The sequence below is a fragment of the Tiliqua scincoides genome, chromosome 2 (assembly GCF_035046505.1).
Source record: "Tiliqua scincoides isolate rTilSci1 chromosome 2, rTilSci1.hap2, whole genome shotgun sequence".
Classification (NCBI taxonomy): Eukaryota; Metazoa; Chordata; class Lepidosauria; order Squamata; family Scincidae; genus Tiliqua; species Tiliqua scincoides.
Genome location: NC_089822.1, coordinates 237831877 through 237859558, shown reverse-complemented (window position 1 = coordinate 237859558; position 27682 = coordinate 237831877). Strand labels below are relative to the sequence as shown.

Here is a 27682-nt window from a genome sequence, read left to right as displayed (position 1 = left end):
ACTGACTCCAATGGGGCTTACTTCTGAGTAGACATGCCCAGGAGTGGGCTGTCAGTCCCTCCCCATCCAGGCTGCCTCTCCCGAACAAAGCACATGGCACGCCTCGCCTCCAGCGCCCAGGGGCGGCAGGAGGCGGCGCCGCCTCCCCTCCCGCGTGTACACACCCAAACTTCCAGCCGGGCGAAAGTCTCGCCTCGGGGTGCCCGCAGCAGCCAGGCGCGCTGCTCCCTCCTCTTGGCTTTGTTCCTGGCGGGCAGGCACCCTCCCAACAGCTGAGTGGATCGGGCGGGAGCGGGGAGGCAGGGTGCCCCCACTGCTGCTGGGCAGGGGGCAGAGGGGATGGAGCGGGGCTGCAGCTGGAGGGACTGGCCGTGGCTCTGGCTCTCCTCCGCGCCAATGTCTCCACCGCAGAGCGCACCAGCCCACCTCTCTCCACTTGCTGAGGCGCACTCGCCGCTCCCCCAGACAACAATACAGCGCAGCGCAGCGCAGCGCTTCTTCTCCCCCCGCCAGCCAGCCAGCCAGCAAACACCTACCTGGGCTTCCTCCTCTCCGCCCCTCGCCTGCTGCCCGCTGCCGACACCACCGCAGGAGCCACAGCAACTCTGCAGGCGCGCCTCGCTCCTCCAGCACGTGAAAAGGGGCGCTGCTCCGCAGGAGGAAAGCCTCCCTGCGGGCTCCTTCTCCTCCTCCCCTCTTCTACCTCGCCGCGGCTGGGGGCATCCTCCGCCTCCTCTCCCTCCGGCCCTTTGCAGCTGCCTCTGCCCGTGCCCAGCCAGCCAGAGTCCCTTCTGAGACGCCGCTCCTCTCCCGGCTGGGCATGGGAGAGTGCAGGCTGCGCCAGCAGGAGGGAAGGAGGGAGGGAGGGCTCTAGCGGCCGGCAGAGGGTCCCGCAGAGCGCGCGCTGGCTGGCTGGCTGGCTCCGCTGGGGGAAGGGGCAAGCAAGCCGCCCCACCCTTCTTCCCGCAGCCCCAACACTCTCAGCCCGGCAAGGCGCGGGGGGGGCACGTCCTCCCCCCTCCCAGGGACTGCACCCTCCCAAGTCCCTAAAGGGTGGGCTCAGGCAGACTTAGGATCTCTGGGTTGGAATGGGCCACCCCCCCTCTCCTGCCCCTTCAACCGAGACACTTTCCTAGCCGTCTCGCCTGTCCAGCCACAGGGAGGAGGGAGTCGGCGAGGTGTGCTGGGGGCTCTCCGTGGGACGTGTGTGTGCGTAGGAGGTGGGGGCGTGGGAATGCCCCACCCCACTCCTCCATAGGTTCCTGGGAAGGTTTCAAGAAAGGCTAGCCCTGTGCAGCATAGAGATGCTTGGCTCTCCCTCTAGGAAAGGGAAACTTGCATTGAGTGAGGTCGCCCATTGCCACATGCAGTTGCAATTTGTTCAGCTAATGACGACTTGTTGAATGGATGGGTTGCTTCTTCATGAAGTTCTCCAAGCATTGTGCAGGTCAACTCTGGTCCAAGCTTCAGGTGGATGGGTGGAGACTGGAGCCAGTGGGTACACTCCCACTCCCTTATCCACACATTCATATCCCCACTATGAGACAAAAACCATCAATGCACTTCACCCACTGCTGGTGGGAGATCAATGCAAAATGCTTCCAAAGCTGAATTGTGGGTCTGGTGAGGACCATTGAGCGTATGAAACTTTTCCTTCGTTTTACAAAAGTTTTTTTTTTCTTCCCCAAACTTAGGAGACCGGAGAGGTGGCTGCAGCCACAAGGCACCAAATATGCTGTTCTGCAGGATTTGGAGCTGGGGAACCTCATCTGAAATTTGGAGGCATGAACACTCCACTTACATTTAAGGAGTAAATACCAGGGTTGGGAATTCAAGTCCATGACTCAAACTTGAGTAGAAAAAAAGCATGATTTTGGGTGACTCGGCAACTCATGAGTCGTGCACATAGAAGACTGAAAAAGACTCAAGTCAGGGTCCCCCTGAATTGGCAGTCAGCCCCACACATGCTGACTCAAGTCTGCCTGTGTCTGGGTGTGCTTGCATACTGTGTTCATGGTGTGAAAACCCTGTGGGGCCAGCCTTCCGGGCAAGCAGCAGGGAGGTTCCAGCCAGGAGGCAGGAAACGGTTAATGCTGCAATGAATGGCGGAAGGATGGACTGGACTCTCTTTTACTATCTCTGATAGGAAGGAAGGAATGGATGACCATTGGACAAAGAATGGGCATTCTGATATTTTCATTGGCTGGGGGTCAGCAGGAGGAGGAGCCAAGGGGGTTCTTCCCTTATGGCTGCAGAAGCCCAGGGAAGGGAAGGAGGCAGTTCATAGCGTTCAAGCTTTTCACCATGGCTGGTGGCGAGGAGGAAGTCTCAATGAATGACCAATGAATGAATGACTGTAGTGGGGCTACTTCTGAGTAGGGCTGAGAAGGATTGAGTCCGTCCTGGTAAGCCTCGCAGCTGCTGCATGTGACCTCCTCCCTTTTGCAGCTCTCTAGCACCCTGTTTACAGATGGGACGGAGTAGCAGTGAGTAAAGAGAACTCCAACACAACACATACATCCTCAGCAGCAGCCCTGTTTTTTTTCACAGCAGGTTTTTTAAAGGGGGGGGTGACTCGAGTCCTTTGGAGTCACTAAAGGGTTATTCAGAGACTCAGAAAATGTTCCATTATGAGTCACGGGAGGCTGGGACTCAGCAACTTGACTACAGTCAAGCCCCGCTAGGTTTTCCCATCCCTGGTAAACAAGATTCAAATTTGGGGTGTTCAACTTTATGGATTACTTACGGGAGGATTGGGAGGGTGATTGCATGATTCAGAGAGAAGTTTGGCCCAGTGGCATTGCTAGGGGACGTGGGGAGTGTGGGCCACACAGGGTGATGCACGTGGGGGGGGGTGACACCACTACTATTCAAAATTTTTAAAATCTTGGTATTTTCAAATAATGCCATCACGTTATATATCAATCGATGTGTAATTTCATGCAGAATGCAGTGAAACAAACTGCATTGAAGTGTCTCTATTCTATCAAAAGGTATAGCCAAACAACCAGAAGGGATGGGGGTGATGGTACATCACCATGCCCACTGCCTGGGGCATTGGCCCACCCACTGTGTGGGAGGAGGTCTGTCGTAGGGGTGAACACACTGGCCTCCCGCACCAGGTGACACAAACCTTAGTGATGCCAGTGGTGTGGCCTTCCTGACCTGTGAATCTGTGGCTTCTTACTATCAGTCCTATCAAACAGACACCGTATTGGTCTGGCTTTGTTCTCCATACAGGCACACAGCACTAAGTACACCATTAAGATGCATGTCAGCTGAATTAAAGGAAGTAAGCAGAAATAAATATTGACTGTGTGTTGACCGTCAGGCTGCAAAATTTGCTCTGGCCTTAGTACCTCTGAGCATAAGCAAAGTTCTGAGCAGCAACTGTTACCCTGCACATGCCTGATCTTGTCTGATCTTGGAAGCTAAGCAGGGTCAGGCCTGGTTAGTACTTGGATGGGAGACCGCTTGGGAATACCGGGTGCTGTAGGCTTATACCATAGTCTTTCGAGACTGAAGGTTGCCAACCAAAAAAAAGCAAAGTTCCAGCATATTCCAAGCAGAAAAGGTGAGACTTGTGTTTTGCAGGCTGCTTTGCTTGCCAGGCCCACATTCCAAGTTTGCGCTATTCCTGCCAAGCAGTCAGCCTTATCAGTCAAGCAACCCAATCGCACTTGAGTTCTGTGCACCTATTGTTTTCCTTATCTTTGCTTACCGGCTATGCCAAACTTGCTATAGCTCCTATCTGCATCATTGCCACATCTCATGTAACCTAGTTAAGCTTTGGAAGTAAACAACCCATGTATATATACCATGCTACTTTGTTCTGCCCTTTGAACTGGGCTCTTCGACAAGTTTGTGTATGACTTTAGTCGGGGCTGTCCATTCAAGTGCTTGGGGCACTTAAGTAAACCTTGCAACTGCCACATCATATCCTTGGCATCTGAAAAACCTGCAAGCTCATAGTGGAGGCAGTACTCCATGCAACATAACCAAGCACACCAGGTGGTTCTGAGGTTAGAACCAGGGCTTGATTAACCTAGTAGCAAAAGTAGCATATGCTACAGGCCCTGCACTAGCTTAATCTAACCCTGGGTAGAACTGGGGAGGAAGACAATGTGCAGCTTTATGAACTTCTTGGAAGAAGGGTGTTATAATAATGCAATGCATAAATAAGTGAGAGACCAACTGCCCAATCTTATGCCACACCACTGGCCCAGGATACAATCCTATGTATAATCCTATGGCTGGAACGAGCTGGAATCCCTAGCATGTATGCACTGCTGAAACAGAGACACCTGCGTTGGCTCGGTCATGTCGTGAGAATGGATGATGGCCGGATCCCAAAGGATCTCCTCTATGGAGAACTCGTGCAAGGAAAGCACCCTACAGGTAGACCACAGGTGTGATACAAAGACATCTGCAAGAGGGATCTGAAGGCCTTAGGAGTGGACCTCAACAAGTGGGAAACCCTGGCCTCTGAGTGGCCCGCTTGGAGGCAGGCTGTGCAGCATGGCCTTTCCCAGTTTGAAGAGACACTTGCCCAACAGACTGAGGCAAAGAGGCAAAGAAGGAAGGCCCGTAGCCAGGGAGACAGACCAGGGACAGACTGCACTTGCTCCCAGTGTAGAAGGGATTGTCACTCCCGAATTGGCCTTTTCAGTCACACTAGATGCTGTTCCAGAACCACCATTCAGAGTGCGATACCACAGTCTTTTGAGACTGAAGGTTGCCAACTAATCCTGGGCTGGTGGTGCAGTAGTTGCTCTGCCATACAGCATGTAACAACCACAGCACAAATGGTTAGAGGCCACACAAAGGTGACAGAGGCTGTGGAATCTCCCGCATCCTCCTGTGCCTCCTCCCTGTACGTTGGTGGCATGGGTGGTTTGGGAGAGGATCATGGGCTGTTCAGGGTTGGGAGCAGGCCAGGATGGGAATGATTCAGAGGTAGGAGGGAGATGATCTTGGTGGCAGCAGTATATGCCGAGATCCTGTCCCCCCTTCCAGCCCAGTCCTGTTCCCAATAGTTTCCTTGGACTTATGCCAGCAAAAGAGGTGATGTAGGTCTGAAGAGACCCATTGGAGACCAGGTAGCCTATGGGGATGTAAGTAAAAAAGATTTCTATTTACATCTCCAGGGCCATCTGGTCACCCCCCCCCCCAACATGGCATATAGTGTGAACTCCGTCAGTGGCACTGTGTGCTATGGGGCTAGCAGGGATAAGATTGGGCTGCAAGTGATATAAGTGCATGTATGTACAAGTCAATAGGCTCCCAGGGCTGAAAGAGACATCAGGTGGGCTTAGAGTATCTGTTATTTGGGGTTTTATTCCTCTTGCTGTTTGATTGCTGCTTTTACTGGTTTTTACTGAATATTGTAAATACAGAATTAGTTTTTACAGTGCATTTTTGTCATTTGATATTACGTTTCAATTTTTCTTTTAGTATTTTTTTTGCATATGTTTTTATGTTGATATAAGCTGCTGTGCCCATTTTTTTGAATTAAAAGGTGCAATAATAACACTGCAGATAAATAAATACATAGATCACACCATTTACTATTCAGGAAATCATGTAAAACCTACTTATTTTCAGTGTGTTACCTGTTCACACTCACCAGTAACACTCACATAAGCCCCATGAGTGCAGGCAGGACTCACGTCAAAACATGACTCTGTATTTTCAGACTTGGGGGCATTCAAACAGCTGTGTGCCCTCCGGTGTATGTGGGCTCTTAGCCAATGCATAGCCAAGCCAACCCCTGACAATGCCGATGAATCCCTGGTGTCTCCAGGTCCGGCTGAGAAATCTGCTGCTGGTCAGAGTTGACAATACTTAGCTAGATGGACCAATGGCTTGACTCAGTATAGGGCAGTTTCCTATGTACCTAGTTTATTTAAAAAGTCATGGTACAATAGCCAAACAAGCCTATAACTGTCCACTCAGAAGAAAGACCACTGAGAGCAATGAGACCTGCTCCCAGCTAAGACTGCACAGTATTGCAGTCTTTGTGTGAATTGTCATAAATACAGCTGCTCCTGAACAGTGTTCATATGGGGTGGGAGTGGGTTGTTTTCCACCTTCCCAAAATGACGTCCTTGAGAAGAGCACACAAGTACAAGCATGCCCTGGTATCCGCAGGGATTCCGTTTCATGATTTCATGAAACCGCGGATACCAGGGAATGCCCCCCATCCTCTGAAGGCGAGGGGAACTAACCTCTCCTCACCTCTGGAGGGTTGTCTGAGTCCAGCAGAGGCAGTGCATGTCTGTCTGTGGCCTCTGCCAGACTCAGACTAAGCCTCAGAGCAAAAAAAGTCAATTCTGTTTCCCCCCTCCCAAAAAAAAATTGGCCATGATGTTTTTAATGCCTTATGAGACATTAAAAACATCTCTTCTGGTTTTTCCAAGTGGAAAAAAAAAGAAGTGACCTTTTTTAGCTTTAAGGCTCAGTCTGAGCCCAACAGAGGCTGCGGATGGATGTGCGTGGTCTCTGCTGGGCTCAGACAACCTTTCAGGGGCAAGGAGAGCAGAGTTCCCTTCACCTCTAGAGGGGGCACGTGTGGGAGGGCCCCGTGAACCTGATCCATGGATAAGTGAATCCGCAGATACGCCCCCCCCATATAAGCATCTTACCACTACCGTGTGGTTGCATCAGCAATACCATACTAATTAATATTGTAGGGCAACAGGACCATCTTTGGTTTAGATTAGAAATTTGTCAGTGATTAGTGCGGTTGTGGCTATTGTGCAGTGGGGACCAGTGAGACTCAAGCAGAGAATCTGAGGAATTTATGTCACTCAAATGGGTGACAACACTCTATATCTTGGGCATTGCAAGGGGAAAAAATTACTGCAGGTAGATGGCACATTTGCAGAGTGGGGATTTATTGTGGTGTTCAGCTGTGAAATGATACACTTCAAGTTTCCCAGTTTTTATTATCTTGTCAATCTGACATGCAAAAACTAAAAAAAAATAACAGTGGTCTTTACCCAACTAGTAATAAAGAGGTCAAGTGCACACATCAATATAATGAAGCGCTAGGCTAAAGTTTTAGCTTTACCGAAGACAAGACAAACTAGCTATAAAGGGAATCTTGTGTAAAGGAGGACATAAGGAAGCCATTTCAGCACCGCTGCATCAGTCTGTGTATGTGTGTGTGTGTGTGTGTGTGTGTGTGTGTGAGAGAGAGAGAGAGAGAGAGAGAGAGAGAGAGAGAGAGAGAGAGAGAGAGCAAATAGTGAATATTATCTTTAATATAATAATATCTTTAATAATAGTGAATATTATCTTTAATTCACCCTACCTGTTGGCAACCTTCAGTCTCGAAAGACTCTGGTATCGCGCTCTGAAAGGTGGTTCTGGCACAGCGTCTAGTGTGGCTGAAAAGGCCAATCTGGGAGTGACAATCCCTTCCACACTGGGAGCAAGTGCAGTCTGTCCCTGGTCTGTCTCCCTGGCTGTGGGCCTTCCTTCTTTGCCTCTTTGCCTCAGTCTGTTGGCCAGATGTCTCTTCAAACTGGGAAAGGCCATGCTGCACAGCCAATTCACCAAAAAATAGTTTTAAATTTTGTTTGAAAAGCACTGCAGTATCTTGCATAGCAGAACATGACAAGACACAGTGTGGTCAGTGCTTGTACAGAATGGCAACACATGCAGAGCAGACTGTGGTAAGGGGATTGGTGCTCTGTGGGCATTATCCAGTCTTCTCTATGTGGTAATATGTGGAAGCCTTCAAGAGAATGGCAAATAAATGGATATTGCAGCAATGTGGCACCCCCTCCCAGCCCTAAAATAGCTTCCCATATATACTGTAGTTCTAAACTAGTAATCTAAGCAGAGAAAGCACATAACAGATTGCCTTGGTTTTGCATTACTACTTTGGGCCAGGGTAATTTTGTTGGCAGATATTTCGAGGTTATATATGCATCCATTTTCCTTCCACAAATAATCTTAAATCAAAATCAGAGGAGTGTGTGCTTTCTCTAAATGGCTTCTAAAGGTCAGCCAAAATTTATAGCCGCTGAGATAAATACTCTTTATCTATTCTATTGCTATATTATTATCAAATTAAAAAAAAGTCTGTAAAAATATTTTTGACATGGCTGGCAGTATGGCTGGAAGGACTGCAGAGAGCTGTAATATATGACTCAAGAAGATTATTTCAAAGGGCCGATTCTTTCTTGCCATTTGCAGAAGTGCCCGAGGTTGCAAGCCTGTACAAAATTACTTGAAAGCCCCATTGAATAAATTGGGAAGAACTTCCAACTAAACAAGCATAGAAGATCAGGTTGACAATGTGATTTATAGGATCAGAATGAGCGCAGTCATATGATCCATATGAGCCATGATATGCCATGGAAGTCACTTCCTTCTCTTTCCCTCCGACTCTCACACACAAGGCTAACACAAGGCCCACTCAAACCACAGTTTGCTGGGACACCTGAATCAGGAAACTGTGATTTTAGCAATTCCTCCAGATCAGGACTGCAAACCTGGATCAAACCATGGTTTGCAATCCTAGTTTGGAGGGATCACTCTCACAGCAAGCTGAAGTTTGATTCAAAAAAGAAGCAAGCAGTTAAGACCCACAAGTGAGAGGAAGGAAAGGAAGGAGTGTTCCAACTCATTCACAATACTTCAAACCAGGTCTTGGAGGATTGTCCCAATGTGGACAGTGCATGGGGAGGGGAGGGGAGAAGTCATTTGGTTTTCATTTATAGGAAAAATGAACAATATCTCTGGGATTTTAGAGAAGAAACAAAAAATAAGGTGGAACATCATAGCAGTATATGAAAGAATGAGTGATATGGAGAGAAATTGGAGAGGAAAAGTGTTTCACCCTCTCATAATTTTAGACCGTGGGTCAACCAATGAAATTAGTTGGCAATATATCACATTGATTGGCAAGAGATTTGGGATAGACAGAAAAACTGCCTAGTCCTATTGCCCACCACTCTGTAGCTTGCAACTGTGGCATGGAGGCATGTGCTGCCTGCAGTGGGGAGGAATGATCAGGAGGCCTTGGAGAGGTCAGGGAAAATATTCATTACCTTACCTAAGTAAGGCCCTGATGACCTATGCGTCTTCTTGGATCTCTGTCAGCTGTATAGCTGCAGGAAGTCCAAAGGGAAAGAGGGGTTGGAGCAGGCCAAAAATTGGGGGATCCGATCTGTTGTGCATGTTTGCCACTGAGATCCACCCCCCCCAGCTATTCCCCAGCCTTGCCCCCCAATCCACCCAGAAACTTCCCTTGCTCCACTCCCTGGCCATGAAACTCCTCCCCCTGCCAACTTACCTGCTCTGGTGCAGTTGGTACCAGTGCCACTACGCTGCTGCTGTCTCTTTCCATCAGTAGCTCACTGATGGACCACATCAATGATCCATCACTGATGGATCACTGATGGCCCTGAGGCACTGTGGTCCACATGCCGTCTCAGGATCTTTTACTGTTGTTCCTTGTGCATAGGATTGCACTCTTATTCACATAGTGCTGCCACTGATGTGGTGATGGGCACTGCCTTAGCTTACTTTGAAAGAGATTTAGTATACACCTGCTTTAGATTTAGACTTACCCCTGCTAATTGGGCAAGAGGCACTTTTTCAAGTGGGTGCTCCTCTTTTTAGCAGGGGGAGAGTAACTGGCCTGCCTCACCCCAGCACTGTCTGTTCTAGTGGCTGTCTGCTGGTGTTCTTTTTGCATCTTTTTAGACTGTGAGCCCTTTTGGGACAGGGAGCCATTAGTTGTTTGATTTTTCTCTGTAAACCGCTTTGTGAATTTTTAGTTGAAAAGCGGTATATAAATACTGTTAATAATATAGACAAATTCATGGAGGATGGGCCCATGAAGGAATATTAGCCATGGTATCTAAACAGGCCCTCCATGTTCAGAGCATGCTCTTGAATACCAACGGCTTTAGAATAAAGAACAGGGAAGCTTTGTTACCTTAGGCCCTACTTTTGTGCCCTGCTTGTGGCTGGTCACAATTGGAAACAGGACTGGGATAGACAGAAGCTTGGTCTGATCTCTTGGCATCTCTTCTTGTGCCTATCATGCCTCCACTTTTTCTTTGTTTGTAGGATCTTAAGATTCTGTTCTCTTGCCCAGTTCCACTACTCCATTCCATTGTTTTAAATAATACATGCTGTTATTGCCTTCAACTCTGGAGACAGTATTTAGAAGATTAAAACTCTACATTTAAAGTCCTGCTGTCATAGCACCTAGTGTTGTACACAGATTTCTTAAGCTGCCTTGTTGATAGTTTGGTTTTTAAAGACATGTAATGTTGTGGTGCAAAAGACTGCAGAATGTTTTTTTTCCAGAAGGCAAAATATCTTTGATCAGAACAAAAAAGAAACATAGTTTCAGAGTTATTGCTGTGTTTGGAAAAAAAAAAAAATTAAATTGCCAAGTGGAAAACAAATGGGGAAAATTATAACATCACATGCACCATGATCCTAAGCATGTTTACTCAGAAGTAAGCTCTAATTATTTTTGTGGGGCTCCTTATTAGCAGCTCTAACCCCCCACCATTAGCAGCAATGCAGTGGTGTCATGGAGAAACCTGCTGCATGCTAGTGGGGGGGTCCAGAGGCCTGTGAGAGGTAAGGAATGATATTTTTCCATACGTCTGCAGAGCCCCCTGACAGCTTATGGGTCTCCTTGGACCTATGTCAGCGATGCAGCACAGGCCCTTGGTATCCAGGGGGGATCCATTCCAGGGCCCACGCAGACACCAAAATCTGCAGTGCCTCAGAATTTGCCTGGAGGCCATGCCTGGCTCTCCAGAGGTCACAAGACCCACCCAGCCTCCTCAGAAGCCTCTGGATGCGACTGGAAACCACATCTGGTTCTCCTGGGTGTATCCAGGAGGTGTTCTGAGACATGAAGAGGCCACTGGAAGTGTTTTCTAGTAGCATCTGGGAGGTTTTCTGAGGCACAGGGAGGCCACCACACACAGCCTCCCCATGCCTCAGAACACCTTCCAGATGTGACTGGAAACCACCAGTAAGAATCAAAAGTGACTTCCAGTCATACAGAAGGCCCTCTGAGGCCCTCTATGTCATGGGCTCAACATATATGGATGCTCAAATCCACAGATGCCAAGCACGCAGATAAGGAAGGCCCACTGTATAAGGAAAAGGGGGGATAGGATTAGGCATGCATGATCCATGCCCTCCAGCATGGTGTCACTCCTTGACACCTGCAATAACTCCATCTGCCCTGAAACACCCTCTTCCCACCCACAAAATGTCCCCCACCAATGTACCTGTCCTGGTACAGTCCACAGTCCGCACTATCACAGCTCCAGTGTTAGTCAGTGAGAAGGGCTGATAGAGAGCAGAGCAGAAGATGCAGAACCACATCTTCTGTCAAAAGCCTAAGAGCTTATAGCAAGACAGTTTGGTTGACGCCTCTCATCTTTTCTCCCCCAGTTTCTTAAACATTATTTTTGGGGCTTTTGTTTCCTTTGTTTTCTTCCAAACATAACCTAACAAAGTGAGCAAATACAGACACAAGCTGCCATCGGAACATATAGCAGAATGAAACTAGTGCAAGGAGAGGCTCTCTGTAAGTACAGCAGTGCATATTTGGCTTCGTAGCTGATTTCTCTTCACTGTCATACTCATGGTGATGCTTAACCCATCTTTTATCCCAAGGGTGGGCAAACCCCAGCCCAGGGGCCATTTGCGGCCTCCAGGGATCCTCAATCCGGCCCACAGGTAGCCCCCAGTCTCCAATGAGCCTCTGGTCCATCGGAGACTGTTAGAACTTGCACTGGCCCATGACTGCCAGTCATGACCACCAGACACGCGCTGCAGGCCAAGTTAGAGCAAGGCCTTTTATTGTCTTTCCTACACCCTTCCCACCCTACCACACCCTTCCCACACCCTATAGGGTGGAAGGGTGTTAGCTTTGTGGCAACTGCTTTATGTGTAACAGGATCCAGGTCCAATCTCTAGAATCTCCTGCCATTAAAGGATCTCAAGTACAGGGCTGGAAATGACTCTGGAGAGCCACAGAAAGTTAGAGTTCACAGTACTAGGCTAGATAGCATTATAGACTCAGTATAGGCTGGCTACATATTTTCATCAGTCCACAGGCATCCAACACATGAAATTAGGGAACGCAATTGACAGGAAGTGGCTTCCAAGGAGACTTCCTGCCTCTCTTCTATGAAATAAACCTTCTTGATATGTATGTGTTTCTGTCTTGATCTGTATGTTTTCACTGTGCAAGAGATGTGTGGCAAAGTTCATAGACTGCATGTGGTTCTATATACCCATATTATAGTTCTCGTGTGTAATATAAATCAACTCAATAAAATCCATTCATTCATATAAGGTCTAATATGTTCATTTATGTACATTTATGTAAATTTCAAATTTGAAATGTAAATTAATTCTTTTTTTCCCCAGCCCCTGACACCTTGTCAGAGAGATGATGTGGCCCTCCTGCCAAAATGTTTGCCTGCCCCAGTTTTATCCCAAAGTAGCAGATATCTGGCAGCAATGAGGTGATGAATGCTTTGGTGGCACAAAATGTGAAGTATGCTTGCTTTTGCAACCTGTACTTATGAACAGGAAAGCTGCATGAAGTGTGCTCCATGTGCTGCCGCACATGCCACACATGCGAGATATTTGCATTTGAAATGAATTTACTTTGATTTTATTAGGAAAAAAAGCATCTGCAAAGATGTTGAGAGTCTTCAGAAAAAGCTGCTTGGTGGTACATTCTTGAGACCAAATGGAACTCACAATGCTGAAGTTGGTTCCTCTTTTCCAGTTCCATTTTCAATGCCTATTCTTAAGAGAGGCAAAATGGATCAGCAGGAATAATCTCTTGGGCCACATTCTGTGAACTTCAAAGCACCAAAATTTTCAAGCTGCAAAAGCCTCTTCATCAAATTGAAAACAGAGAACCAAAACTTAAGCTCGGTGGTGGCAATGGAGTGTAGTGATCATGAAGCTTCATTAGGCCCGTCTTTCAGAGCACGTCCGTTCCCCCCATTTATCCAGTGATAAGAGAGCAAACAGAAAGTACTTCATAAAAGAGATTTTCCATATACAGGCTTTTAGAATTAGCTTGGCTGTTTGTCATGAAGACAACTGTCTTTCTCATGTGGATCTGCCATTTTTAGGGATGATCCAGACATCCATGTAGGCACTGGTGTAGCTAGAGGGGGGGCGGCGCACTATGTTTTGCAGGGAGCCTCCCTGCAGCGTGCAAGCGGCTCCTCCCCCTCCCCTTGGGAGCCATTCACCTCCGTTTCCCTCCCCGCCTACATGGCTCCCAAGGGGAGGGGAGGAGCCGCTTGCATGCTGTGGTGAGGCTAAACAGAGGTGAATGGCTCCCAAGGGGAGGGGGAGGAGCTGCTTGCATGCTGCAGGGAGGCTCCCTGCAAAACGTAGTGTGCCACCCCCTCTAGCTACACCAGTGCACGTAGGCACTTGCTGGGCCTCTAAGAGAAAGTGGGAGGAGGGAGCATACAGTTTTTTTCAGGCCCCTTCCCTTCTCCATTGGCTCATACTTTCATATGATCACTGGATCATAATTTCTATGAACTATGATACATGCTTGTCTTCACACAATATATACAAACATTTTCTGAGATCCCAAGAAATTCCAAGCTTCCCTCCTTTGGCTCCTCGGTCCCCATTTTGACACAAGACCTAGGTATGACCTGCTCCCTGCACCCCTCTCTCATAGGCCCTGGTGAGACCGGAAAATGTAAGAGCCCAGAAAATGTCCTTTGGCTCCTGGGCCCCCTTTTTGACCCTGGGCTTGATTACAATTTAGCCCCTGCACCCACCCACCGCCATAGACCCTGAGCACTTGGAACTGAGTCGATTGAAATGTGTTGCATCTGAGGTGGTCTGAAGTTCTTTATTCATGGTGTTTGATCATTCACACACACACACACAGAAAGAGAGAGAGAGAGAGAGAGAGAGAGAGAGAGAGAGAGTGTTATGAACATGATGTGAGTCTGAACTCTCCCTTGGGCTGTTATTGTGCCCCTGGAAAGTGAAGGTTTGCTGGTATACTGCAACTGGAACATAAAAAAAAAATATTGAATTGCATCATTGGTCCATGTAGTCCAATACTGTGAGCTATGGCTGGTGGTAACTCCCCAGGGTTCCAGGTGATGGTCTTCCCCAGTTCTCTTTGAAGATGCTGGGAACTGAACCTGGGACCATCTCCAGGCACAGCAAAGGCTCTCTCATTGAGCTATGGCCTCTCTACCCCACCACCATTGCTATTATTATTAACAGAATTAATATACAGTATTATACAGTAAGATGAAGGAGCCACCATGGAGAGTGGAAATGCCTTTCCAAAGGAGGAAGGGCTTGAGATGGCAGGCACATTGCTAATGAGGTCATGATTTGAAGATGCGTTTCATGGCGTCTCATTGCTCATGAAACCATTTCACTCATGTGCTTAGGGAGGTGGAATACAAAGTAAAACCTGTGTGTGCTCATATTTTTTGAAAATCCCAGTAGGGAAGCTCGCCTCTGGCAGCATGACTAAAACGAATGTTCTGGTTGACAACATGGGACCCTGAAGAGGGAGGAAGGGCACAGCACAAAGCACTTGGAAAGCCCCTTGGTTATGCCTCCAGGGAGATGGCCCCAGACTGTCTCTGTCACTGTTCTAGCATGAATAACTAGACAACTAATTAGCAGGGGATGCAAATAATGAACATCTGTGAAACCAGACAGCTTTGCCCCAGGAACATGAAGAAAGGACTCCAAAGCTGAATGGTACAGTATGCTGGTGTTCTTGTCAAATATTCATTTTCAATTCATTTAAACTGAGATCTAGATTGACAATTGCTACATGGGGTGGAGGGTGGGGGGTGAATGCAGCTTTGGAAAGACTGGATACATTTTTGTTGCAACATTGCCAGCATACCAAATCTGAAAAGAGGAAGCAAAACTGTGCTCGAGGTCAATAATTCATTACAGAAAAACACCATATAGCTCCTGGGGGAGACAGTTTGCGGGGAGGGGGGTGTAAAAGGAAAGACCCAGGAGACAGGAGGGCACAGAGTGTACTGAAAATCATGGAGCATGTCGCGATTTTTATTATATGAAAAATTACACCACAACGCCATTTCTATTCATTAATTTAAGCGGTGTGATCCTTTTCAAAGGGAAGCCTCAAAGGAGCTAACAATATAATCAACTTATAAGTCACAAACCATAGCAAAATCGCAGTAACCCCCCCCCTCCCCCAATATTATAGAAGCATGATGAAACTAATCAAATTCAGCACATCTTGCAATAATATTCAACCAGAGAGAACCCCAAACACAGCTAGCAACAAGGGCAGGCTGAAACAAGCAGGTTTGAAGCACATGCCTACAGACATTAGGCTGCTGGACAAGCAAATACAATTTGATATGTATACTAAAATTTTTTTTACTCACCTCCCCATGAGGTGCCTGGCTGCCAGTAGTCTCCTGGCACAGGTCTGGGGAGCTGGGGGCACTTCAGGCTGGGAAAAGGGGATAGGATCCTGGTGTGCCTGAATGTCAATGCAAACCATCCCACTGCCTCCCTGCCCACCCCACCCCCTGCCCTGATCCCTGCCCAATCTTTCTCTGAACCTCCCATATCTTGCCCCTACCACCACCTTACCTGCTCTAGTGCAGCCTGGGTGGCATCTGCTGAGAAACAAGGTTGCATTTGCCATTTGTGGCAATGAACAATCTCTAAGGGTGCAATCCTGACTGTGCCTTGGGCCGGTGGAACTCCCTTGCACTAGCCCAGGAGGATCGCAAATATGCCATAGAGAATGTTTGCACCTCCTTGAGAGTCGACTGGGCTGGCGCAAGAATGCGTGCTGGCCTGCAAAGGCTGAATCCAGACTCCGGGCCGACTTGGGCAGGGAGGGTTGTGTCAGCTGAGATTGGCTGACACAAGGATCTGGGGAGGGCAGGGAAGAGAGGGGAGGAGGTGGGAGGGCGGCATTCTGGGGTAGGCGGTCCTGGGGGCAGGTGGGGCTGGGGGGGAGGCAACCCCATTCCCTGAGTAGCACGGAGCAGCTGCAAGCTGCTCCACTCCGGACTAGTGCCGGAGGTGGCACAAGTTCAAGAAGACCCATTGGGGCTGCAGTGGCTTACCCAGGGGCAAGGGGAAGAGTTTCCCCTTGCCTCCGGCTGAGCCACTTTGGGCCCCAATCTTGCACTGGCTACAGCGCAGGCATCCTGGCTGGCCCGTTCTAGTGCAAGATAGGATTGTGCTGTAAATTTCTCTAGAGGTAACACCAGGATTATGTGCATTTCACCGTGTCCTCCTTCACAAGTTATCCCAGAAGCACAGAGCACAATTCTTGTATGCATCCTGAGTTAAAATACACATCCTGAGTTACATCCCAAGTTAAAGTATTGTACTTGTAGATTCTTTGATGCATTTTGCTCTTGGTATGAATAATAACCATGCATCTTTAAAGATGATTTTGAAAGAAAAACACATGAGTTAACAAAAGCAATCTCAGGACAAAGCTGAATTCTTGACACCCCCCCCTCCCCAAGAACATTACCCTTAACTGTTATAACACTATACCTAATATTGATTCTCCTGAGATATTTAGTGCAAAACTACCTTTAGATCTTCCACTGGAAACATTATTGGATCTAATGCCCAATGACCGCAGGCAAGATCATGGTGTTTAAATGGTAGTTCTGTACATACATCAGTAGAGCAAATGTTCTTTGACATACAAAAGAGTTTCTAGTGAAAATGTGGAAGGCCTTTTCAGCTCCAGTAAATGCAGTTTCGATTTCAAAAAATTACTATTCCCAGTGACTTGCTTGACATTGTTGCTTTTTCTGAAGAGTTTGAAGGCTTAAGAATGGATCCAGCATGGGTTAAATGTTTGATACCTTCTGATCTTCCAGTGCATTTTGCTGTAGGTGTGAATCCTAATCTCATGTATTAAGGATGCTTTTGGAGAAGAATGCAAGAGTTAACAAAAGCAATCTCAGCACATTTGTTGACCTCGCCCTTCTATACACCTGAGTGGCTCAGCAGATAGGATTTTAAGTGTTTATGGCTCTTACGGTTTAGTGCATTGCAGACAAAGTTTCATAAATTATAGGCTTGTAAAAAAGGAAGAAGAAGACTGTGTTTAGATTCGATGTCAGATAGTGTGGAATTATACCTCCAAGCCTATTTTAATCAAAGCAAATATATAGCCTTTTATACTGTACCAGACAGGGAAGGTCAGGGATATGGATTCAGCGCAATAAGAACCTATTCATCACACATTGTCTGCGGTATGTTTGTCGTTCTTTTTACACAGAGCGCAATGGAAGTGCATAGAGCTGAATGATCAATGGAACAAGCCTTGAAAAACTCGAGATCATAATTTTTTCGCTTCTTTTGGCAATACCCAGTTGGACACAGAGATCTGATCATTGGGTGACCACAGTGACCAATTAAAACTGGGCTATGCATTGTTGCATGTTTGTTTATCGTATTTGACTGTGGTGTAGTGATTAGACCAGCCATTTTCAGCCACTGTGCTGTGGCACACTGGCGTGCCATGAGTAGTCCACAAATGTACCACTGGAATTTGGGGGAAGGTCATTTATTAATAGGGCCAATGGGAGATGTGAGCCCCCACTGGCAGCATGGTGTGCCTTGCCAATTGTCAAAAACCTGTTGGTGTGCCTTGACCATTTTAGTGCCTTGTCAGTGTGCCATGAGATGAAAAACGTTGAAAATCACTGGGTTAGACTGTCAGACTAGGATTTGGCAAACTTGGGTTCAAATGTGTGCTCAGCCATGAACCCCATCAGGTGACCTCACAGGGTGGTAGCGAGAATCAAAAGGGGATTGGTAATCATGCACACCACCCATATCTCTTTAGAAAGGGCAAGGTGAAAATGTAAGTGATAATACTGTAATCCATATCCCATAGTGGCCTCCATAGTGGTCAGGGCATGGGAATTAGCCCATTTTAAACTCAGAAAAGCTCCGTAAGGAGGATTATGCTGTTAGACAATGTATCTGGCTCAAGGGCATCTAACAAGCTTCATAGCTGAGCAGCAACTCCAGTGTTTCTATCTTCTGCTATCTTTCCCAAAAGAAGGTGCATGTGCAAAGAGCTTGCAGATCACATCTGAAGCACCAGCAGTGCTACAAACCCCACCTCTGCCTGCCACATTAGTCTATAAGAAGGCATTTCAAATGCTAAACCAATGAGAATGCCCTGCCGGATCCACCCCTTCTACAGCCTCCCTGCCCCATTCCTCCTCCTCTCTGCCCAGTTTTGCCTCCACCTCACCTCTCCCACCTTCCTCCATCCCCTTCCACGTTCTGCCTTGGGTTACCTGCTTTGGCAGGTGGCCAGGGCTCCAATTATACATGTGGGAAGGCTTTGGCCTACCCACCGGTGCACCTGCAGCGCACACCTCCAGAGCATGGTTTAATAGGATTGGGTTCCCTGAAGACTCACAAAAAGAAAGTACAGTTTCAGAGCGAGAAATTCCTTTGGTGCAATGACTGAGAATATGCCTCTAATAACCCGAGTATTACTGTGCCGAAGTAAGACATGTATGAGTCCTCAGGAGGCAGTTGCTGTGACAAACATTTCTATTACCGATGACCTGCCTAGGTGAGAAACTGAATGGATCTCTTTCCGTACTTCATGAGCGTGTTGCAGAGAAAGAAGTTCATTTGCTCTCATTTGCAAACAGCTTGATAAGATTAAACAAATAGATTTGCCTGCCTTAGCCTCCTGAATATTTAGTATATTTGCACATTTCAGCAAAAACAATATTTTTCTTTTGCCAGAGGCTTGTTTGCAGAGACAAATATGTATTACATGGAAAGATGTCCCCAACCACCATGAAACATACTTTATTTTCCTGCCTTGCTCAGTCATTCATATGCATCTGCAGTTTAATTAATTTAAGCAATCCAACCCGCACATCTTTTCATTCCAGAGCCAACCTCTGCCTGTGACCTCTCCGATCAGGTGCTTCAAACCCACTGCATAAGTAATGAACTCATGCAAGACTACCTTATTGAGAAGGGAACTTTGCTATTAGCTGGAAATGGATTTGCGAGCAGGCTAATTAATATCTTTCTCATTTCCCCTCCCCCTCAATATCCATCACTGATTCAAACCTGTCCACAAAACAAATTAAATAGGTGGAATTCAATGCTTTGTGGCGCTGGTTCTAAAGAAGTGTGAGCCATGTTACGCTCACAGACCAGGAGCTTAATCACCAAAGTGTTTTCCAGTTATAAACACTACCAGCGGATTGAGTGGAGAGGCTTTCGGGTTTCAGAGAGGACTCCAATAACTTAAGTGTTGCATTGAAAGGAATGTTTCATGCAGAGTTGCAAAGGCATAGTAACCCTGTTAAGTCAAGGCCTGATAACCTTAGCTGATTACAAGCTATCTTGAGCAATTTATCAGAAGACCAGATTAAAAAAAAAAAAAATCTAACACAAGTAGCAACTAGATTGTTTCAAGTGTTTAGAAAGGATTTTTCAATGGCCAAGTCCTTTCCATAACACTTCATGTGGTGCCTGTTCAGTTTGTACAGGACAGTGAAGTGAATTATTAATGAACCATCTAGACCGTATCTTTCTAATCAGTGTATACCCTTGAGCACCCTGATTCTGCATATCAGTCTGCTTGTTTGCATAAACAAACAAACAAACAAATAAATATAAAAAGACTACCTGTTGTCTCTGTGTGTGTTTATAATGGACAAAGAGCTGCCCCTTGTGGCTACCTGTTGAATTAAGCTTGCTGCATTATATAATTGATCTCAGGGGTATCACTTGGTGGGGTAAGGGGGGCAGGCCAGCTCCAGTGACACCAGTTGAGGGGGGTGACTGAGGGGGTGACATAGAACAGGAAAAGACTACCACACATCCCAGGCTCACAGTTTTCCACCCACTCCAAGCTACTTTGGGCTCAGCTTGCAGCAGTCAAAGACTGCCAAGGAAAGGCAACACTGAGTCGCCACTGATTGATCTGATATTTGAAGGAAAAAGGAGGAAATGACTGAAGGACTTTTATTATGTATTGAAGTCAATGAATTTTAAGAACATAAGAGCATAAGAAGAGCCCTGCTGGATCAGGCCCAGGGCCCATCTCGTCCAGCTTCCTGTATCTCACAGCAGCCTACCAGATACCTCAGGGAGCACCCAAGATACTTCCATCTCACTGCCACTCCCCTGCACCTGGCATTCTATTTACCCTTGCACCCCCCAAAGAAGATGCTAGACTGTAGCTTGGGTTTTACTTGGGCCACTTTATTAAACACATGTCCAATTTTAATGTTGATATTGGTCTATCATGTTGGTCCTAAATACCAGCTTACAGGAAAAACACTTCAGTTTGAGTGATTTGGGAGAGTTCCTTTTTTTATACATGGCACCCAAAATCAAGCATAAATAAATAGACTTTGCCTGTATCAGACCATAATATACAGTATGTGCTTGAAGAGATGTCAGCCATGAAAGTCATGTTTTAAGAATGGGAACTCCACCTCTGATAGGCTTGCTTTGGAGACACCTGTGTAGTGAGTATGTGCATGTGAGGAGGATTTGCTATTGTTAGCCAATAGCATAGACCTTGCTCTTCATTGACTGTTTTGCCGTCCTAGAATGGAAAAAAGGAAGTGGATACTGGATTCTCCATGAAACGGAACACTTCAGCCAGAGGTTTGGCTAAATCCAATCTTAATTTCACAAATCATCTCTAAGGGTAGTTTCTGCTTCATTAGTCATTTCTTTAATGAGTTGGGGTTCTATAGTTCTGAACCACAACAGTTTCCACAATCTCTAATGTATTTTGGTTTTTTCCACGTACATGATATTATCACAAAAATATTCAACAGCATAAAAAGAAACATAAAAAGAAAAGAAATCTGCTTGTCAGCAAATGAAAAAGCTTTAAATTTGATAAGCAGGCATGAAAAAATTCAAGAGGGACTAGTTGTTGATCATAATTAAAAAGTTTTTGCAAATCTGCTTTATTTGCCATGCCCTTTAAATTCTCACACCTTTTAAAATAATGGAACATTCCTCAAAGCCTGTATTCTGTTATAAAGAAGCATTTTTTAAAAAATAAAATTAAAATAAAATTTTAAAATAAAATAAAATTCTTTGCCACACCCTAGCATCAACTGTGAAACAGAATCCTGGCTGTGGCTATACGGATGAAAGGGCAGGAATATACACACAGGAGCAGATTTCGTTCTCAGAGGCCCACACTGAGTTCTGTGTGTCAAAACACTTATCTTGTGATCTCTAACACAGCTGCCATCTCTTACACTGCATTGGCAACAGTGGAACTCTGGCTGCGAATGACAACACCATCTTGGAAAAGATTGGGCTGTGAAAATGATAGAGCCAAAATAATTTTCATGTCTAGTAATTCTACATTCTTATCTAGGGCTTCTCTATGCTTTCTTGTTTTCTATTGTTGATTCACAAAATTATCAGAATGCCACCAAGACAGACACTTTTTTCCCCAACTAAGTAAGACACTTGGTGCCAGCCACTGATGTTTGGGAAGCGGTCCTGAAAGATTTCAGCGGATCAATGCAAACGTTGCATTGTGATTATTGAGTTAAGACAGTTTGAAAACCCTGCCTTCCATTTGAAGAATGATTTTTTGCACCAATAATTATTGCTTACCTGGATATTGCTTGCAAAAAATTGGTTAGATTTCAAACAAAAGGGAAGATTAAGGTTGTAGAGTGCACTAGAAACAACTAATGCTCAATATAGATATTACTAGACAAAGCAACAAACCAGATAAACATTGAACTCGATATGTATTTCATATTTGCATTATTCAAATCTTTCTATTTCAAACGCAAGTTTCTAGCTGTCATGGCTATGAAGAGCATTTAGAGCTGGGGCCGTTGTGTTGCATCATCAGTCCAGCAGCAAGAGATGCTGGAGTTTCAGGACCAAAATTGCTCTGAGTAAGCAATTTCCTCTGACAAAACCCAGAGACGGACTGAAGCTTTCGATCCCTTTGCTTATCATTATGCAAATTCATTAATTCATCCATCAATTATTTATTTACTTATTTATTTAATAAATTTATAACCTGCCTTTTCCCCAGTAAGGGCAATCACAGCAGCTTACAAGACTTAAAAGTATAATTAAACAATAAAACAATTTAAACCAAGAAGGAACAAAAATGCTCTGGATCACATAGCATGAAACAATTAAAATTGCATGCTTTTAAAATGCCAAACCATTACATCAGCTGTCAAAAGCCATCCTGAACAGAAAAGTCTTAAGGCCCTGCTGAAAATTTGTTTATTTGTATAGCACCATCAAGGTGCATGGTGTTTTACAATACAGTGTTCTTCAACCTTGGGGTCAGGACCCCCATGCGGTTGTGAAGCCTCAGTTGTGGGGTTGTGGCAACTTACGGGAATGAAAAAGGTTGAAGACTAGCAGACTAGAGCACCACCAGGTAAAGGGGGAGGCATCTGATGTAGCCCTTCAGGTACCAGGAGATTGTGTCCCAATCCTGCTCAAGTTCCTAGCAACTGTGCTAAAATAGTTTTCACTAGGGCCAGGCTTCATGGTAACTTATTCTGCTCTCCCTAATAAGAATATTTGGTTACAGTAAGCAGTACTGGGAGAAGGGCATTATGGGGGTGGGGAGTGGGCGACAACGGGGAGTGGGGTGTCCTAGGCGGGGGTGTGATTAACAGTAAGGCCCCCAGTTTCATTATTTATTTATATATTGGGCTTGTGGCATAAAAAAGGTTGAAGGCCACTGCAGTAAAAGAGAAGCCAGGTCTCTGCCCCAAGGGACTTACATTCTAACAGCCCAATCCTGTCTAAATCCCTACACAGCAATGCAGTGGCACAAGTGTAGCTTCTGCTGCATCCTTCAGGGCGTTTTGGTTGCTGTAGGTCTCCTCTGGGTAATGAGACATTTTTCCCCTCACCAGAGGGTAAGTGACATGTACTGCGGAACCCACCCCCTCTCCTGGGTCCTATCCACCACTGCTGGGCCCCTGCCCCATCTCTTCCTCATTCTGCCTTCCCCCTGCCCAGTTCAACTCCCTTCCTGTCCTCCCCCTCCCCATTCTGCCCTCTGTGTGGGCTTACCTCTGCCAGTGGGTCTCTATCGATTTGCTGGTGGTGCAGGAAGGCTCCAGCCTTCCCAACAGCGCACCAGCTCCCTGCACTGCTGCAAAGCACTTCATGGCACTTTTGCAGCAACCTGCATGTGTTGTGCTGGTGTTTCCCTTCACCAGGGAATGAGCCTAACTTAGACATAGGGAAGACAACAGAGATGGGAGACGGGAAAGGTGCCAGGGAACAAAGGAAAGAATATATGATTACTGTGCACTGAAGTAGCCCTAATGCTGATCCTTAAGCTAATATTAGGTAAAAGTCACTCCTATCTGTGCAAACATCTGCTGATCAGTGTGTGTTATGTACAGTATTCTAAGTGATAAGTGATGTTTCACTATTTCTGTTAGCAAATTACGGTGTTTACTTATTGGCATAAAAACTGGAATGTAGAAAACCGAGGTGACATTTGGAAAGGATGGTTGGTTGGCAACCTTCAGTCTCGAAAGACTATGGTATAAGTCTACAGCACCCGGTATTCCCAGGCGGTCTCCCATCCAAGTACTAACCAGGCCTGACCCTGCTTAGTTTCCGAGATCAGACGAGATCGGGCATGTGCAGGGTAACAGTTAAAAAGCCTGAAATTGGCATCCTGGCAAGATCTGTAACAGCCAGGCACTTTACTTTGCAGTTGGCAGGTTCACTGCTAATGTGATTTAGGAGGCAAGACTTAACGGAGAGCTGAAATTACTATGGTTATAACATTTCTTGTATCTAGCATTAATAAGAAAAGTAGATTTGTTCAATGTTCACTGGCTTGATTAAGCTTTGTTGTTGCGGCTGAGGTTTCAGTTTGGGTTCTATCACAAACCATTGACTTAGAAAAGCAGCAGCGTCTAGCATTTTACTAGAAAGTCATTTTTAAATCAGAAAAAGGCTTTTAAAATTGGGATTTTTTTTTCAGCATTGACATTTTCAGTGCTAATTCCTCATAAAAACAGCGGCTGATTAGGCGTGGATCCCTGCTAAGCTTCTTATCCATGCATTTTTCTTCATGCGCTGACTACGTTAAAGAGGCCTTTGAAGGATTGGACCTGACATAGTGGACAATCTCCTCTGTGGCACTGCGCAATTATATGTTCAGATATGATTTAATTCATGACACTGTCAATTCATGTTGATGACTTAGAGGCGTTAAGCGCCTGTAAGAATTGCAACCTCAGGTGGTCCTGTGTCAAGACAGATTCCTCCTTTGTTTTAAAATCCGGCCTGTGGTAACATTTGATACTGTTATTAGGGTTGAATGAAAGAAATCAGCAAAAGGAGGGGCAGTTACATAGCTTCCCCTCCACAAAAATGTTGGAAAGGTCTTCTCATTGCAGATATTCATGAGATCACACCAGAGCTTCAGAAATGTTCAATATTCTTCACACGAGTGTGGATGCAAAACAGAAGTGCTTCTGTTCAACTTTTTTTCAGAATGTATGGGGCAGGAGCAGTGTTGGTCCCAAACCTTGGAGGGTTTTGAAGCAGGGTTGGAGCTATATATCATTTTGCCAAAAGAATGAACGAATAAATGTACTGGATGTTCAGTGACAATGGCTTTCCTGGAAAAATGGGATCCCAGCCTTCTTAATCTTTTACACTAAACTAAAACTTTAAATAGCTGCTATGCTGAATTGTCCTTCATATCTCACAGTATATATTTTATTCACGGAAATAACCTTTTAATTTCATGACACTGAGGGCTCCCTTATGTAATATATATTTTTTTAATCCTTAAGAAGAGTCCCAATTGTCCCTAGGTGCTTATTCATGTGGACAAGAGGAACATACGAAGTGGAAGATCACAGCTACTTATGTAGAACATTTATACCCCTCCAATACCAGCTCCCATACAGGTAATTCAAAACTGTTGTGTGACTAAAAGAGGGGGAGATCTTGTACACTGCCCTGAGCTCCTTGGAGGAAGGGTGAAATATACTTTAAATACAAAACATAAAGAACTACGCAAATATCAGAATTTGATCAGGCATAGCAGCTGTTAAAGTAAAAATAAATATTTACTTATTTATTTATATTTATTGAATAAATTTATACCCTGCCCTAAGAAGGGGGCAGGGGGAACAATTGCCCTGGGTGCCGTGCCTGGGGGGTGTCGGGGGTGCATGCATGGCCTCCCCAGGTGTCAGAAGGCCTGTCGGAGGCCTTCGAAAGGCACTTCTGGTTTTAGTGAAAACTGGACGTGGCTTTCTAAGGTTTTCAGCAAGCCTTCTGAGGCCTTCAGGGAAGCCTCCCCATGCCTCAGACTACCTCCCAGATGCCCCAGGGGAGTGTTCTGGGCATCTGGGCCCTGGGGATGTTAACATCCTGAGATGTTAAAAATTTTTCTGCCCTCTGGGTGCCAGATCCATTAGCTACATCCTGGTCTTTTCAAATAGCCAGGCAAAATGTAACATGTGTGATTTAATTGTATCCTCTGCTGCAACCTGTTTAGTTTACCCTGCTTCTTGGGCCACCAGTGCTGAAGCTGAGTGGCTGTAGACATTGGCTCCTCATTTTAAAGGACTTGCAAGATTCACATTTGAAATATAGAGATATAAAGAGATAGAGAACACACATGAACCTTTCTGCGTAATATCCTTGAGAAAAGTGACATGCTATGGAACCTGACCACCAGCACCCCAGCTGTGATAAACCATAAGGAATTCTGTTTCTCTACGTATTCCTGGGCAGCGTCTTTCTATTTTAGGCTACAAAGGTTCCTACTTTTGACTCAGAGATCATTATTTCAGTCCCTGGTGTGATCCATTATGCATTCACATGGCAAAGGCCAGAATTTGATGCATCTGCTCCTGCTTGTTATCATTGTGATTCCATCAAAATGTCTCTTGGGAAATGGGTCGTGGTGGCTATTCTATGGCATTTAATGAAATCTGCCCATTTTGTGCAAGGCATTTAATTGAATTGAAGTTGTCAGTTCACAGATCGTTGCAAATTGGTTTGCAATGGTAATTTTGTCAGTTGCCCACGCACACACACATACACAATATACAAAAATATACAATATTTATTTATATTTATACAGGTATTTATATACCGCCTTTCTTTGGTCGTCAGATTTCTCCTCAGACTTTAATCCAAGGCGGTTTACATAGGCAGGCTGTTCTAAACCCCCGTAGGGATTTTTACAATGGAATAGTTCTAGTCTTTCATAGAAGTCCTCGTTCCAGCTGGATTCCTTCCCAATCTGGCCTCTCTCTGGCCCTTCGCCTCCCACGCTCCACTTAACGGCAACTCCTCTCTGCCACCAGCTGAGGGTCAGCTCATCAGTATATCAGCGTGTCGTCAGTTCTCGGGTACTTCCGGTTGTTTCGAACTGGCAGCCTCAGATCTTCAGGTATACAAGGCGGCAGCTCTACCAACTGAGCCAGACCTCCTGCCCAGTGTGGTAATTGCTAGTCTATTGAAAGGCAGTTTTGGTTTACAACATCATTTTAAACTTACACGCCTTGTCAAATCAAGCCAAGCAAATGTAAAATATTATAAAAGGAAGTCAAGAAGGCAAGATTTGCAACCCAAAGCCAGTCCATAACGGTGACAGATCATTCAACTGTTCTAATTTATTCCTGCTTGCCAACTTTAGGACAAATTTCATATTTAAATTAAATCTTTCATACAGAAGGGTGTATTTTACATGTGCGGTTGACATACGGAGGGAGCACTGGGCTCCTGAAAAATGAGATGATGAAAATGAAAAACGAGCAAGCTTGTCACATCATCGGCACATGGCTTTTAAAAAAAAAAATATGAAAAGCATCTGTGAGGATAATTTTAAAATAGATTGCCTCACTTTCCATAATGAGAGGTTTTTGGCACATATACTGACAGCTACCAGTTAGATGCATGCATTCTGGTGATAGAAAGACAAGCCAATGGCATTTCAACTGTGCCATTGACCAGTATGATTATTATAGCTCCCTTGCCCAATGAACTGAAGATAAGTGGTAGCACATCTTTTCTCACATCTGAGTCACACCACCATTGCAAATGTCACTCTAGGAATAGCCAGGCAAAATGTAACATGTGTGATTAAAAACATGTATGATTAACATGTTTTTAATCATACCATGTTAACATGTAACACAGATCATAACATTACATGAAGAATTGTATCTCAAGACAGTGGTTCTTGGATGAATCAAAAAGGGTTTTCAAGAACATGGAGTAGACTTTAAAATGGGTTTCTTTAGTTTTGCAAAGTAAGACACCAGACTCTGTGCCACAAATGCAAGATTCTGGTATGGGTGTCTAAAGCCCCACGTGGTTTAGGACCTGGCTATCTGCCCCCACATCAATCTGCCTAGACATTTAACGGCTCAAACCAATCCCCACCCCTGCTGCTGGCAGAACACACATTTCACCAGTGGACGGAGGAGGACGTTGGTGGATTGTCTGTTCTGCCGGCAAGCACAGCAAGGCTTCCAGTGCCATGCATGCACCCCCAACACTCCCCAGGCATGGCACCCAGGGCGATTGATCCCCCCACCCCCTTCTTAGGGCAGGGTACAAATTTATTCAATAAATA

General features: G+C 45.7%; 1 pseudogene; it reads right to left on the bottom strand.

The window, feature by feature from the left end:
• Nucleotides 1-23614: 23614 nt before the first annotated feature.
• Nucleotides 23615-23731, bottom strand: LOC136643138 (5S ribosomal RNA; annotated as a pseudogene).
• Nucleotides 23732-27682: the final 3951 nt, after the last annotated feature.